Here is a 13,421-nt window from a genome sequence, read left to right as displayed (position 1 = left end):
CAAACCCCCATGGGAGTCCACAGATGCTACAGATCAGGGTTCCCCCACCCCCGTCACCCGCCCCCTACACCAGCGCTCCAGCCCTTACCCCACACCAGCACCACCTGGCTCAGCTCCGCTGCCGGACAGATGCTCAGGACAGTCTGATCGCCCGTCCTTTCCTTACCTGTGTTCCCGAAGCACGGGCCTGTGACCTCAGAGGAAGTGTGTCAGCCAGGTAGACCAAAACAGTAGCTGCCACACTGGTGACACCAGGGGAATAGGCTTCACTGGGCCTCCATTTCCTCATCTACAACAAGGAAGTAAGTAATTTCTACCTCAAGAGTCATGGGCATTTAGTGAAAGTGCTTTGTAAACTGAAGTTCTGGACAAATGTGAACCATCAGCTCCTTCCCTGCACTTTTGCTTGGCCAGCCTGACCGCTGCCTGCCCTGCCCTTTACCTCAGGGCTTTTGAAATTCCTGGTGTACTGACCACCACTCTCCTGCCTGGCTTCTGACTCAGAGTCACCCTGACCTTTGAATCCTGTCTAGTCTGGGACAAGAATAGCAAATCAGCTTCACCCCAGGTTCCAGCTCTGATTGATGGTGGTTTGTCTGCAGCTTTGGGCTGACTCAGCGTGAAGGTGATGTAGTTGATTAGTAATGTCTGCCAAGGGCCCAGGAGGGAGGGCTGCTCACCTGTTACAGAGTTGCCATCCCCGTCTGAATATACGCATGACTAGCTGGTGACTACACAATAATGGGCTGTTTAACTTAAATTTAGGTCCCTGACCTCACTGCCACATCTCAGCCGCAGGTCCTGTGTGGAGCTGTGTGGTTTCCCTCCCACATGAGCGAGGATTGTGGGGGAGCAGGATTTGGGCTGCGGCGCCAAATCCTAGAAGCCTGGGTTGCACATCACTTGCCCGGGAGCTACCGAGTTGGATGCCTGGGTAGTGATCAGGGAGGCAGCTTCTTGGGAGAAACCCAGGTAGGCTGCCCCCAACCACCCCCCCACCACACACACACACAAAAAGGTCTCTCCACACCAGTTCTGTGGAGAGGGACTATCTACGATCAAGAGTGAAAAGTTCTAGTCTCACTTGTAGAGTAATTGCAGTGCATCTGAGATGGTGCCTGTGGCCGTGGGAGTGGGGGAAATCAGGAGATGACAAATTAAAAGAGTCATTCCAAATTCTAACTCTGATCAGCTCACCCCGCTGCATAAACCTGGCCTGTGCCTCTCACTGCCCTCAAGTTAAACCCCAAATGTCTTAGTGTGGAGGGCTCTTTTACTGGTCCTGCTTCCTCCCCGTCGCCTGCCTCCCCCTCCCCGTGGCATCTCCACCTGCACAGCCTCCGTCCAGGCTGAGCCCTGAGGCACCACTTCAGCTCCCCAGCACGTCCCACCCTCCCTCAGACCTGGAAGCACAGAAAACATTGTCCTGAAAAACATTCTCTCCACTGCTCCCACTCTTCCTTCCAGCCTCACTCAGAAGTCTTCTGAGGAAGCCTTGCTGGCCCAGGTACCATCCCATGTGCCCTCACAGCACCCAGTGCAGGACCTATTACAAGTCTGCACGTGCGCCCCAGACAGTAGGCTCCCTGAGGGCAGGCAGTGTTTCCTGTTCACCACCAATCCTCATGTCTCCCTAGCTCCACAGGACAGGTGTCCTACATTCACTCAGTCTTTTACCCAAATTATTTATGGTGCTTGTGCCTACTAACCAACAACACAAACACCCTCCTTGGAATGTTCCTCAGCTGCCTCTGAGTGGCTCCCAGAGGGCTCGTACACGTGCAAGAGCCACCCCCAGGTTATTTGTGGAGAACTGTTCCTCACCCCATCAGCCCAGAAAGCTGGTAGCCCTGGAGAGGAGGAGCTCTTCCCACCAGTGACCTTGGCCAATGCCTCACCCGGCTCAGGAGAGGGGGTAGAGCCCACTGTTGACTGCTGCTTCACAAATATGGGCCAAGCCCCATCCCCTTCCTGCTACACACACACACACACACACACACACACACACACACACACACACAGTAATAAGGTTTTATTAAAGTTTCAGGAAAAACAGAAGGGAGGCACAACAGAGACACAAGCCATAACTGCTTCTTGAAGTTGCTACTCAACCCACCCACGTGGCAGGTGCCGCTCCCAGTTCCTGATGTAGGTCTGTGTCAGGGTTCAGACCATCTGCAGCTCCAGGCAGCTCTACACCTTGGGATTTAGCCAAATTCACTCACTGCCTCAGAGAAAGGAAGGTTTGCCTTCACCCTCTCCTGAGGCCTGTCTCTCCAAATCCTCATTTCTAGTCCTAGAATCAACTTCTGCTCCTGGACTAGTGGTTAAAACTTTGGGAGCCAGGAGCAGCAGGGACTTTGGGTCAAGGACAAAGGAATACGGGGAGGGTATAGCTCAGGTGCAGAGTGCACGCGTAGCATACATAAGGTCCTGGGTTCAATAAAAGGCATCCAGGTTAGAAAGGTAAAAGTAAAGTTTTGCAAATAATATGATCTTATACATAGAAAACCCTAAAGACTTCCCCCAAAGCTGTTACAACTAATAAATGAAATCAGCAAAGTGGCAGGATATAAAAATCAGTTGCATTTCTATACACGAACAATGAACAGACTGAAAAGGAAATTACAGAAACAATTCCATTTAAAAACAGCATCAGAAAGAATACTTAGGAATTAACCAAAGAGGTAAACATTTACACAGTGAAAATTACAGAACATTACTGGAAGAGATTACAGAGGACCTAAGTAAATGGAAACACACCCCGTGTTCATAGATTGGAAGATGGATTGTTAAAAAGTCAACACTACCCGAAGCAATCTACAGATTCAGTGCAATCCTTATCAAAATCCCTACGATGGTTTTTGCATAAATAGCAAAACCCATCCTAACATTCACATGGAAACTCAAGGGACCCCAAATAGCCAAACAATCTTGAAAAAGAACAAAACGAGGATTCACACTGCCTCATTTCAAAACTTACTACACAGCTATAATAATCAACACAGTATGGTACTGGTAAAGACAAGACATATATTCCAATGGAATACAATAAAGAGCCCAGAGATAAAGAAACCCTCATATATATGGTCACACAATTTCTGACAAAGGTGCCAAGACCATTCAGTGGGGAAAGGCCAGTCTTCCACAAATGGTGCTGTTAAAACTGGATATCCATATGCAAAAGAATGAAGTTAGTCCTTACCTAAAACCATATACAAAAATTAATTCAAAATGGATCACGGACCTAAATGTAAGACTCAAAACAATAAAACTCTTAGAGATAACATAGGACAAAAGCTCCACAACACTGGACTCGGCAGTAATTTATTGGCTATGACACCAAAGCACAGGTAGCAAAGAAAAAACAGACAAATTGGACTTCGTGAAAAATTTTAAATTTTGTGCATGAAAAGACATTAACCACAGAGTAAAAAGGCAGCCCACAGAATGGGAGAAAATATTTGCAAATCATGTATCTGATAAGGGATTAATACTCAGAATATATAGAGAATTTCCAGAACTCAACAGCAAAAAAAAAAAAAGAAAAGAAAAAGGGCAAAGAACTTGAATAGACATTTCTCCAAAGAAGATGTACAAATGGCCAATAAGCACAGGAGATGCTCAACATCATTATCACTGGGAAATGCAAATCAAAACTACAATGAAATACCGCCTTACACCCATTAGGATGGCTACTATTTAAAACAACAACAGAAACTAGCAAGTGTTGGTTAAAGAGGATGTGGAGAAATTGGAAAACTTGTTCACTGTTTGTAGGCATGTAAAATGGCATGGACACTGGCGAAAGCAGTGTGGTGGTTCCTCAAAAAGTTAAAAATGGAACGGCCATATGATTCAGCAATACCACTTTTGGGTTTATGCCCTAAGGAACTGAAAGCAAGATCTTGAAGAAATATTTACAAATTCATGTTCATAGCAGCATTACTGTCAATACTAAACAGCTAAAAAGTGGAAGCAACCCAGGTGTCCATTAATGGATGAGTGGATAAGCAAAAAAAAAAAAATATATATATATACACACACACACACACACATATATACAACAGGATATTATTCAACCTTAAAAAAAGAAGGAAATTCTGCAATATGTACAACATAGAAGAACTCAAGGACATCATGCTAAGTGAAATAAGCCAGCCACAAAAAAATAAATACTGTAAGATTCCACTTATATGAGACACTTATTAGAGTAGTCAAAACCATAAATCAATAGAGAAAGCATAGTGGTGGTTGTCAGGCGCTGGAGGGAGGGAAGAATGGGGAGTTACTGTTTAATAGGTATGGAGTTTCAGTTTTACAAGATGAAAACAGTTAGAGGGATGAATGGTGGTGATGGCTGCACAACAATGAATAATTAATACCACTGAACTGTACAGTTAAAAATTGTTAAGATGGTCAATTTTATGTGCATTTTACAATAAGGAAAACGAACAGCCTGGGGAAATGCTTGAATGCAAGCACTAAGTGTTTGCTATTATTCCCCCTACTTAGGGGAACGAATCAAAGCCAAGATGCAAGCAGAACTCAGCATCAACAAGTGATGCAGAGGCAGAGCTCCGATGGGGGCCAGAATCCTGATTCTTAATCTCGCGCGGCCCCTAACAATAACTCGGTGCTGTTTTGGCCTTTTCCTCCTGGTTGCAAGATGGCTGCAGCAGCTCCAACAGTTATGCCCTTTGATGGCAGGGAACAGAGGTCAATGTAGGGCAGAGAATTTCTCCTCAAATGCCTCTCCCCTTTTATCAGAGGGAAAACCCTTTCTATAGCCCCTGGCATATTCCTTGCATAATTTACAAGCCAGGACTGGACTACATGCCTACCCTTCAGTAAGGGCTGAGTCCTCTTTTCCTGAGAAAGTAATTTCCCCCAATTCTTCAACAAAACTACAATTTTACTAGTATGGAAAATGGGGGCATAGCCATCAGTTTTGCTATACTGTTCCCAAAGCATCTCTTGGCCACCCTACCATTAAGACTCTTAGTCCCGACCACCTCAGAAGCACAAGTGAATATAAATTAATTCACTTTATCCTGCACAAATGAATATAAATTAATTCCTCACTCTTCGTTTGCTTGAGATTTTGCTAATACTTATGTAGTCAGAGCCACACCATCTATTTCAGTTTCTTGAACTTTCCCTGAACAAAAATCTCTCCCCAGGAGAAATTCTGATGCCAGCTCATTACAAACGAGAAACTACCTGTATGGTGTGATTTCAACTCTTCAGAAACAAACACACCAGCATGTGAATGATGGATGTAACTGGCTGTGAGATTATAAGCATTCTTTTTTTTTTTATATACTTTTCTGTACTTGCCAAAATCTCTACTCTGAGTATGTAAGCATTTGATAGTTGAAAAAATATATCTACAGTGTTGGTTATTCTGTTTTGCTCCTCCAGATTCATCCTTCTCCCTCTCTGCCCTTCTGTGTCCTAGGACACTACCCCAGGAGGCTGACCTACATGAACTTGTGCTTTGTCTTCTGGCTTAACCTGGGAAGCCCCAGCAGGAGACAAGAGGCAGGACAAGAGACTGAAGGGGGATAGTTTGGGAGTGTTCATGTGTTGTTTGCGAAAACTCATCATATTGTATACTCTTCTGCATGTACATTGTATTTGAATAAAAAGTTCACATTTTAGAAAGTGCCATGTAGAATCTGTGTGTCAGGGACACTCTTGGCCCAGAAAATTACGTTTTAGGGCTCCCTGCGCCTGGAGTGGGCTCCACAGGAGGTAGAAGATTTTTCTCCCTGTCCCCTGGTATCCAGCATCCCAGTCCATGAGACAACTAGCACTCCCAGAGTGAGGCCGCGGTCTAGAGAAGCAGTAGCAAGTCCTGCTCAGAACCAGTTCTGCCGCCGGCTGTCAAGCCAGGGCCAGTGGAACAAAATGAGCCCTTCTGGGGGACATTTTGGTCTTTCCCAGGCATCCACCATAAGCTGTGTGGCCCTGGCAAATTCTCCTCCTCTCTCCAGGACTCTGATCTCTCCTCTGGAAAGTGAGAGAGGGAACCAGGGGCCAGAGATCCCCAAAGCTCACCTAAAGCACTTATTAAAATGCAGATTTTGCGGCACTAACCCAGAGCTGAATCAGAAGCTGTGAGAATGGGATTTGGTCATATTTTAAGTCCCAAAATAATTCAGTGAAGTCAGGTTTGTGAAAAATATGGCATGGCATCATCTTCAAGGACCCTTCCAGCTGTTATTTACCTGACATTTTACCCCCGTGGTTCTTGGGACCCAGGGTTCTGGATCACAAAGACTGAGACCAAACAGCCCTTATCAGATGCCAGTTACCTTGGACTCTAGTCTTCTTTCATTGGTAAATTTAATCCATTTATATTTACCATAATTACTGTGATAGGACTCATTTTGTATATTCTGTTTAGAGTATTTCCTTTTTTCCCCCTTCTTTCTTACTTTACAACAGATTTAGCAAGTTTTCTTTTGTTGGTTTAAAAGGATTATATTCTATGTTTGTTGCTATGGTGGTTACCATTACCTTAATATCCATTCTGATGCTCCTATACCTTTATTCTCATCTTAATATCCCTCTGGAACAGAGTAAGTACTTCAGCATGCTTTACATTTCCTATTTCGTATCTCTTGATCTCTGCCCCTGCCCATCATATTAACGTTATCTAGAACTTTAGTTCTAGATGGTTCTAGATTATATTTCATACCCAACCTTTTTTGTCCTTTTGACAATAAATTTTATAGAGATATTTAATCACCCTCACTTCCTATATTTCTTGCTACTTTGTCTGGATTTGTTTCCAAGTACTTTTTTTTTAAGTGAAGTGTAGTTGATTTACAATGTTATATCAGTTTCAGGCATACAACACAGTGATTCAATATTTGTATAGAGTATATACTCCATTTAAAGTTGTTATAAAATACTGGCTATATTCGCTGTACTGTACAATATATCCTTGTAGCTGACTTATTTTATACATAGTATTTTGTAGCTCTTAATCCCCAACCCCGATCTTGCCCCTCCTTCCCTTCCCTCTCCCTTCTGGTAACCGCTAGTTTGTTCTCTATACCTGTGAATCTGTTTCAGTTTTATCATATTTGTTCATTTCCTTTATCTTTCAGATTCATATATAAGTGATAACATGCACTATTTGTCTTTCTCTGACTTATTTCACTTAACATAAGACCCTCTAGGTTCATCCATGTTGTTGCAAATGGCAGAATTTCATTATTTTTTATGACTAATAGTCCACTGTGAGTGTGTGTGTGTGTGTGTGTGTGTGTGGTATATCTTCTTTATCCATTCATCTGCTGATGGACACCTAGGTCGCTTCCATTTCTTGGCTACTGTAAATAATGCTATTAACATTAGGGTATATGTATCTTTTCAAATTAGTATTTTCATTTTCTTTAGGTATATACCCAGGAGTGACATTGCTGGATGATATGGTAGCTCTATTCTTAGTTTTTTGAGGAACATCCATATTCTGCTGCACCAATTTACATTCCCACTGACAGCATACTATAGTTCCATTTTCTCAATATCCTGGCTAATATTTGTTATTCGCAGACTTTTTGATGATAGACACTCTGTCAGGTGTGAGGCGATATCTCATTGTGGTTTTGATTTGCATTTCTCTGATGATTACAGACGTTGAGTATCTTTTCGTGTGCTTGTTGCCCATCTCTATATCTTCCTTGGAAAAAAGTTTATTCAGGCCTCTGTCCATTTTTCAATCAGGTTGTTTTTTTGATACTAGGTTGCATGAGCTGTTTATATATTTTGGATACTAGCCCCTTGTCAGTCATATCATTTGCAAATACTTTCTTCCATTCAGTAGGTTGTCTTTTCATTTTGTTGAGGTTCCCTTTGCTGTGCAAAAGTGTTTAAGTTTAATTAGGTCCCTACTGTTTATTTTTGCTTTTGTTTCCTTTGCCTTAGGAGACAGATCCAAAAAATATTGCTACCATTTGTCTTTATATGTTTGGTAGACTTCCCCTGCAAAGCTGTCCATTCCTGGAGTTTCATTTGCAGGAGTTTTTTTTTTTTTTTAACTAACAAATTCAATTTCACTACTAGTGATTGGTCTGTTCAGGCTGTCTACTTCGTGATTCAGTCTAGGAAGATTGCATGTTTGTAGAAATTTATCCATTTCTTATAGGCTGTCCAATTTGCCGGCATATACCTGTTCATAGTATTTTTATGATTTTTTTGTCTCTGTAATTTCTCCTCTTTCTTTTATTATTTGGACCCTCTTTTTGTTCTTGATGAGCCTGGCTAAAGGCTTATCAATTTTGGTTTACTTTTCAAAAAACCAGCTCTTGGTTTCATTGATTTTTTTTGTCTCTATTTTAATTTCCTCTCTTGTCTTATTATTTCCTTCCTTCTGCTGACCTTGGGCTTTGTTTGTTCTTCTTTTTCTAATTCCTTTAGATGGTAGGCTGGGTTGTTTGGGATTTTTCTTGTTTCTTGAGGTAAGGCTGTATTGCTCTAAACGTCTCTCTTTGAACAGCTTTTGCTGCATCCCATAGATTTTAGAAAGTTGTGCTTTTATTTTCATTTGTCCCAAGGCATTATATGATTTCTTCTTCGATTCCTTCATTGACCCACTGGTTTTTAGTAGCATGTTGTTTAGTCTCCACATGTTTGTTTGTGTTTTTCCCATTTTCTTCCTGTAATTGACTTCTAATTTCATACCATTGCAGTTGGGAAAAAAGCTTGGTATCATTCCCATCCTCTTTAATTTGGTGAGACTTGTTTTGTGGCCTGGTATGTGATCTATCCTGGAGAAAGTTCCATGTGCACTTGAAAAGAATGTGTATTCTGTTGTTTTGGGATGTAATCTGTCCTGTAGATAGCTATTAAGTCCAACTGGTCCAATGTACCATTTAACACTACTGTTTCCCTATTGATTTTTTGTCTGGATGATCTGTCCGTTGCTGTAAGTAGGGTGTTAAAGATCCTTACTGCTATTGTATTACTGTCAATTTCTCACTTTATGTCTGTTAATGTTTGCTTTATATATTTAGGTGCTCCTATGTTAGGTGCATACATGTTAACAAGTGTTACATCCTCTCCTTGTATTGATCCTTTTATCATTACATAATGCTTTTGTCTTTTGCTATAAACCTTGTCTGATATGAGTATTGCCACCCCAGCTTTCTTGTCATTTCCATTTGTGTGAAACATCTTTTCCCATACCCCTCACTTTCAGTCTCTGTGTGTCTTTAGCTCTAAGTGAGTCTCTTGTAAGCAGGATCTTGTTGGGTTTTTAATCCAATTAGCCACCCTATGTATTTTGATTGAAGCATTTGGCCCATTGACACTTAAAGTGATTGTTGATAGGTATGTACTTATTGCAGTTTTGTTACTTGCTTTCTGGTTGTTTTTGTAGTTCTCTGTTCTCTTCCTTCTTTATTTTCAATCCTTGTGGTTTAATGGTTTTCTTTAGTGATATGTTTGTGTTCCTTTCTTTCAAGTTTTTGTGTATCTATTGAGCTTTTTTGATTTGTGGTTACCATGAGGTTCACATATGTTGACCTATAACTGTATCTACCTGTTTTAAACTGGTAGTTCTTTAAATTCAAACACATTCTAAAAGATCTACATTTTTCCCCCTCATGTTTTGTTTTTGGTGCTATATCTTACATCTTCATGTTTATCCCTTAACTGTTTATTGTAGTTATAGTTAATTTTATAATTATCTTTTAATCTTCATATTAGCTATTTTAAGTGGTTGATCCACAGCCTTTATTTGCGTTTACTAATGAGATATTCATTTTCCTATAGATTCTTATTTCTATTGTAGCCTTTTCTTTTCCACTTAAAGAAGACCTTCTAACACTTCTTTTAGGGTTAGTTTAATACTGATGAACTTACCTGAGTTCTTTCTCTTTCAATTCTAAATGCTAATCTTGCTGGATAGAATATTCTAGGTTGTAGGTTTTCTCCTTTCAATACTTTAAATGCACCATGTCACTCCCTTCTTGCCTGGTTTCTTCAGAAAAATCAGCTGATTGTCTTATGGAGATTCTCTTGTAAATGACTCTTTGTCTCTTGCCACCTTTAGAATTCTATCTTTCACGTTTGTCATTTTAATTATATGTCTTGGTGTGGGTCTGTCTGGGTTCATCCTTGTTTGTTCATCCTTGTGCTTCCTGTACCTGGATATGTCTCCTTCTTCAGGCTGGGGAAGCTTTCAGGCATAATTTCATCAAATACATTTTTGACCCCTTTGTGTCACTCTCTTCTCTTTCTTGAAACCCCTATAATGTGAATGTTGGTACCCCAAAATTGTCCCAGAGGTTCTTTAAAATGGTACTGTTTTTTAAAATGTTTTTCTTTTTGCTCTCCTGATTGGCTCATTTCCATTATCCTGTCTTCCAGATCACTTAGGTATTCTTCTGCATCACCTAGTATGGTGTTTTTATTCTAATGCATTTTTTCATTTCAGTTATTATATTCTTCAGTTCTGACTGGTTCTATTTTATATTTCCTTATTCTTTGTTAAAATTCTCACAATTCATCTATTTTTTTCCCTAATTCATTTAGCATTCTTATTATTGTTTTGAATCCTTATCTGGTAAGTTCTTCCATTTGTGGGGTTTTTGTTTTTTTTTTTTTTTGAGTTTTTTTCCTTGTTCTTTTATTCAAAACAAATACCTCAGTTTTCTCATTTTGTTTAACTTTCTCTTTCTGTATGAAATTAAGTGAAAGTTATCTATTCCAGTCTTGAAAGTGTCCTTAGGTGGGAGCATCCCTGTATAGTATGCATGTGCCCAATGGCTTTGGTGGGAGAGCTGTATCTAATGTGAGCAAGAGTCACATATTCCCCCAGGGTGTGCTGGCAGCAATCACCTTGGTAGGAGGTGGAGCTAGAGCTGGAGGGGATAGAGCCAGAGTCAAGTGTGAGCCAGGGCTTCTCCTCTGCCCAGTGGCCAATATCACACTATTGGGGTGGCAGTGGGTCCAAAGTTGTTGGAGCAGAAGTCCTGAGAGTCAAGTACAAGCTGGCTCTCTTCCCTCTAAGTGTGTGCTCTCCCCCATCCCAGCATTGATATCTTCACCCCAAAAAGGATCAGTGCTGGAGCAAGAGGGGCTGGAGAAGGCCCTTGGCAAGTGTCAGGGCATAGGCTGGGGTGGTCCTGGTGCCAGTCAGAATTCCAGACCACTCTCGATCTGCTGCCTCAGCAAGCACCAGTAATGGCTGTCCTCTTCCTGCTCAGATGCCATGTCAGTTCTGAACCAACTCCATCTCCTACAGCCGTGCACCTTCCTCTGCCCCAGCAGCTTTCACCCTAGTGTAGAACTGTGCTGTGCAGCAAGCCAGGCCAGAGTGGGAACCCAGCTGGGGCTGGGTGTGCACTGGAGCAGTCATGGGAAACTGGCCAGAATCCCGGGCAGTTTCAATTTGCTTCCTATGCCTTGTTTTGAGAGTAAGCAAGCACGTGCACACTCTTCACAAGTGGAGACTGTTTCTTACAGCCTTGCTGTCAGTCCCACCGGCTTTCAAACCAGCTAAGGGTATTTATCCTCCTGGTGTCAAGACCCCAGTGGCAACTAATATGTAGTTCAAAATGCTCCCTCCTCAGGGAGGATCTCTAAGGCCGTGTAATCCCCCTTCTCGTCTGTGTCCCCTTCCAGGGGCACAGGTCCCAACATGACCACTACTCTTCCCCCCCTACTCAGTTCCATGTAGATCCTTCTTAACAGTGTCAGTTGTGTAAGTCTTTCTGCCAGTCTCCAGTTTCCAGTGAGAACTGCTCCACATGTAGATGTATTTTTAATGTGTTTGGGGAGGTGGGGAGGTGAGTTCTGTGTCCTCCTATTCCGCCATCTTGGTATCTCTATTTCTAGGTACTTTAAAATGTTTCTTTCAATATGAGTCTGTATGTGGCAGACTTCTGAAGCCTTGTATGCCTGAGAATATTTTTATTATCCACTTACATTTAAATTCTGTGCTCTTTTCCTTCAACACCTAAAAAGACTACTGAATGACTCTTGAATCTAAGATTCATGTTGAGATGTGTCACATCAGTCTGATTCTGATTCAAATCTTGTGGTGAATCTGCATTTTCTCCACAGAAACCTTTACAATTTTCTGCTTGACTACAATATGTCTAGATGTGAGTTTTCTTTATTGCTCCCTTTTGGGACTCCATGTGAACCCTTTCAAATTGAGGCCTGTTTTCTCTTAATTCCTGAAAATTCTCCATTCTTATAAAAATTATTTCCTGTTTTATTTTCACTTTTTTCTCTCCAAGACATTTGCGTTGTACTATTTCTACTTCTATTCTCCGTATTTTTTGGCTTTACTTGATACCTCCCGGAAGAGTTCCTAACTGTAATCTTCCAAACCACTAATTCATTCTTTAGCCATATTCCTCCTACTTTGTATCCATTATCTTGTTTTAATTTTATCTTTTTTTCCATATCCCATATACTATACTTTCCAAAACTAGTATTTCTACCTGGTTCATTTTTGATGTTTTCATAGTGTTGTCTCATCTTCATAATTTCTAATCTTAACTTCTTACATATATTCATTATATATTAACTTGTTGGTCCATCTCTTTCAACAATTCTGCTTCAGAAGGCATATGTTGTCCTGTGTGATTGCCTTTTTATGAGGTGGCTGTTTCTTCAGCTGTCTAGTTATTTGGGGGTTGGTGTCAAAGAAGGCCAAGTGGGAATCAAGACTCATTCCAATGAATGCCATGAGGCCTCCAACCTCCATCCCTGCCTGGTCAACAACCTCACCTCGAGGTAACAAGGCACTCCTCCTCCCAACTGAAGCAGTGTCAGCAAGGGCCTACTGGAGAGTCAGAATATTCACCACTACCAAGGAGTAATATGGACAGATAACTCCTGCAGTATAAACTGTGGCCACACGGGAGAGAGTAGTGGGGCACCGCTTCCCAGCTGGGCTGGCACCAGCAGAGGCTTAGTGGGGAGCTGAAACTCCCACCTCCACCCAGCAGTAAGGAGGAGTCCCCCTCTCTCCCCAGCTCCAGCGTCAATAAGGCTGAGTGGGAATCCCAGACTTCCATCTCACCTAGCAGTAACAAAGCAGCTCCTTCTTTCTCCTGCCAGAGCAGTCTCAAACAAGGCCTGCTAAAACAGATGATTTAATTAAGACTTAAGAGTTTCAGAAATAATACCCAAGATGTCTAGATTTCAATAAAAATCACTCAGTAAACATACCAAGAACCAGCAAAAACTCAGCTTGAATGAGAAAAGGTAACAAACAGATGGTAGACACCATGATGTCACAGATATTAGAACTGTCTTAACAAGAATTTTAAAGCAGTGATCATAAAAATGCTTCAGTGAGCAATTACAAACACACTTAAGACAAATGAAAAACATTCTAAGCAAGGAAACAGAAGATATAAAGAACAAAACAAACTTTAGAACTAAAA

This window comes from Camelus bactrianus, chromosome 28 (assembly GCF_048773025.1).
Source record: "Camelus bactrianus isolate YW-2024 breed Bactrian camel chromosome 28, ASM4877302v1, whole genome shotgun sequence".
NCBI classification, from domain to species: domain Eukaryota; kingdom Metazoa; phylum Chordata; class Mammalia; order Artiodactyla; family Camelidae; genus Camelus; species Camelus bactrianus.
The sequence above is the reverse complement of the archived record's forward strand: the minus strand, read 5'-3'. Positions refer to the sequence as shown.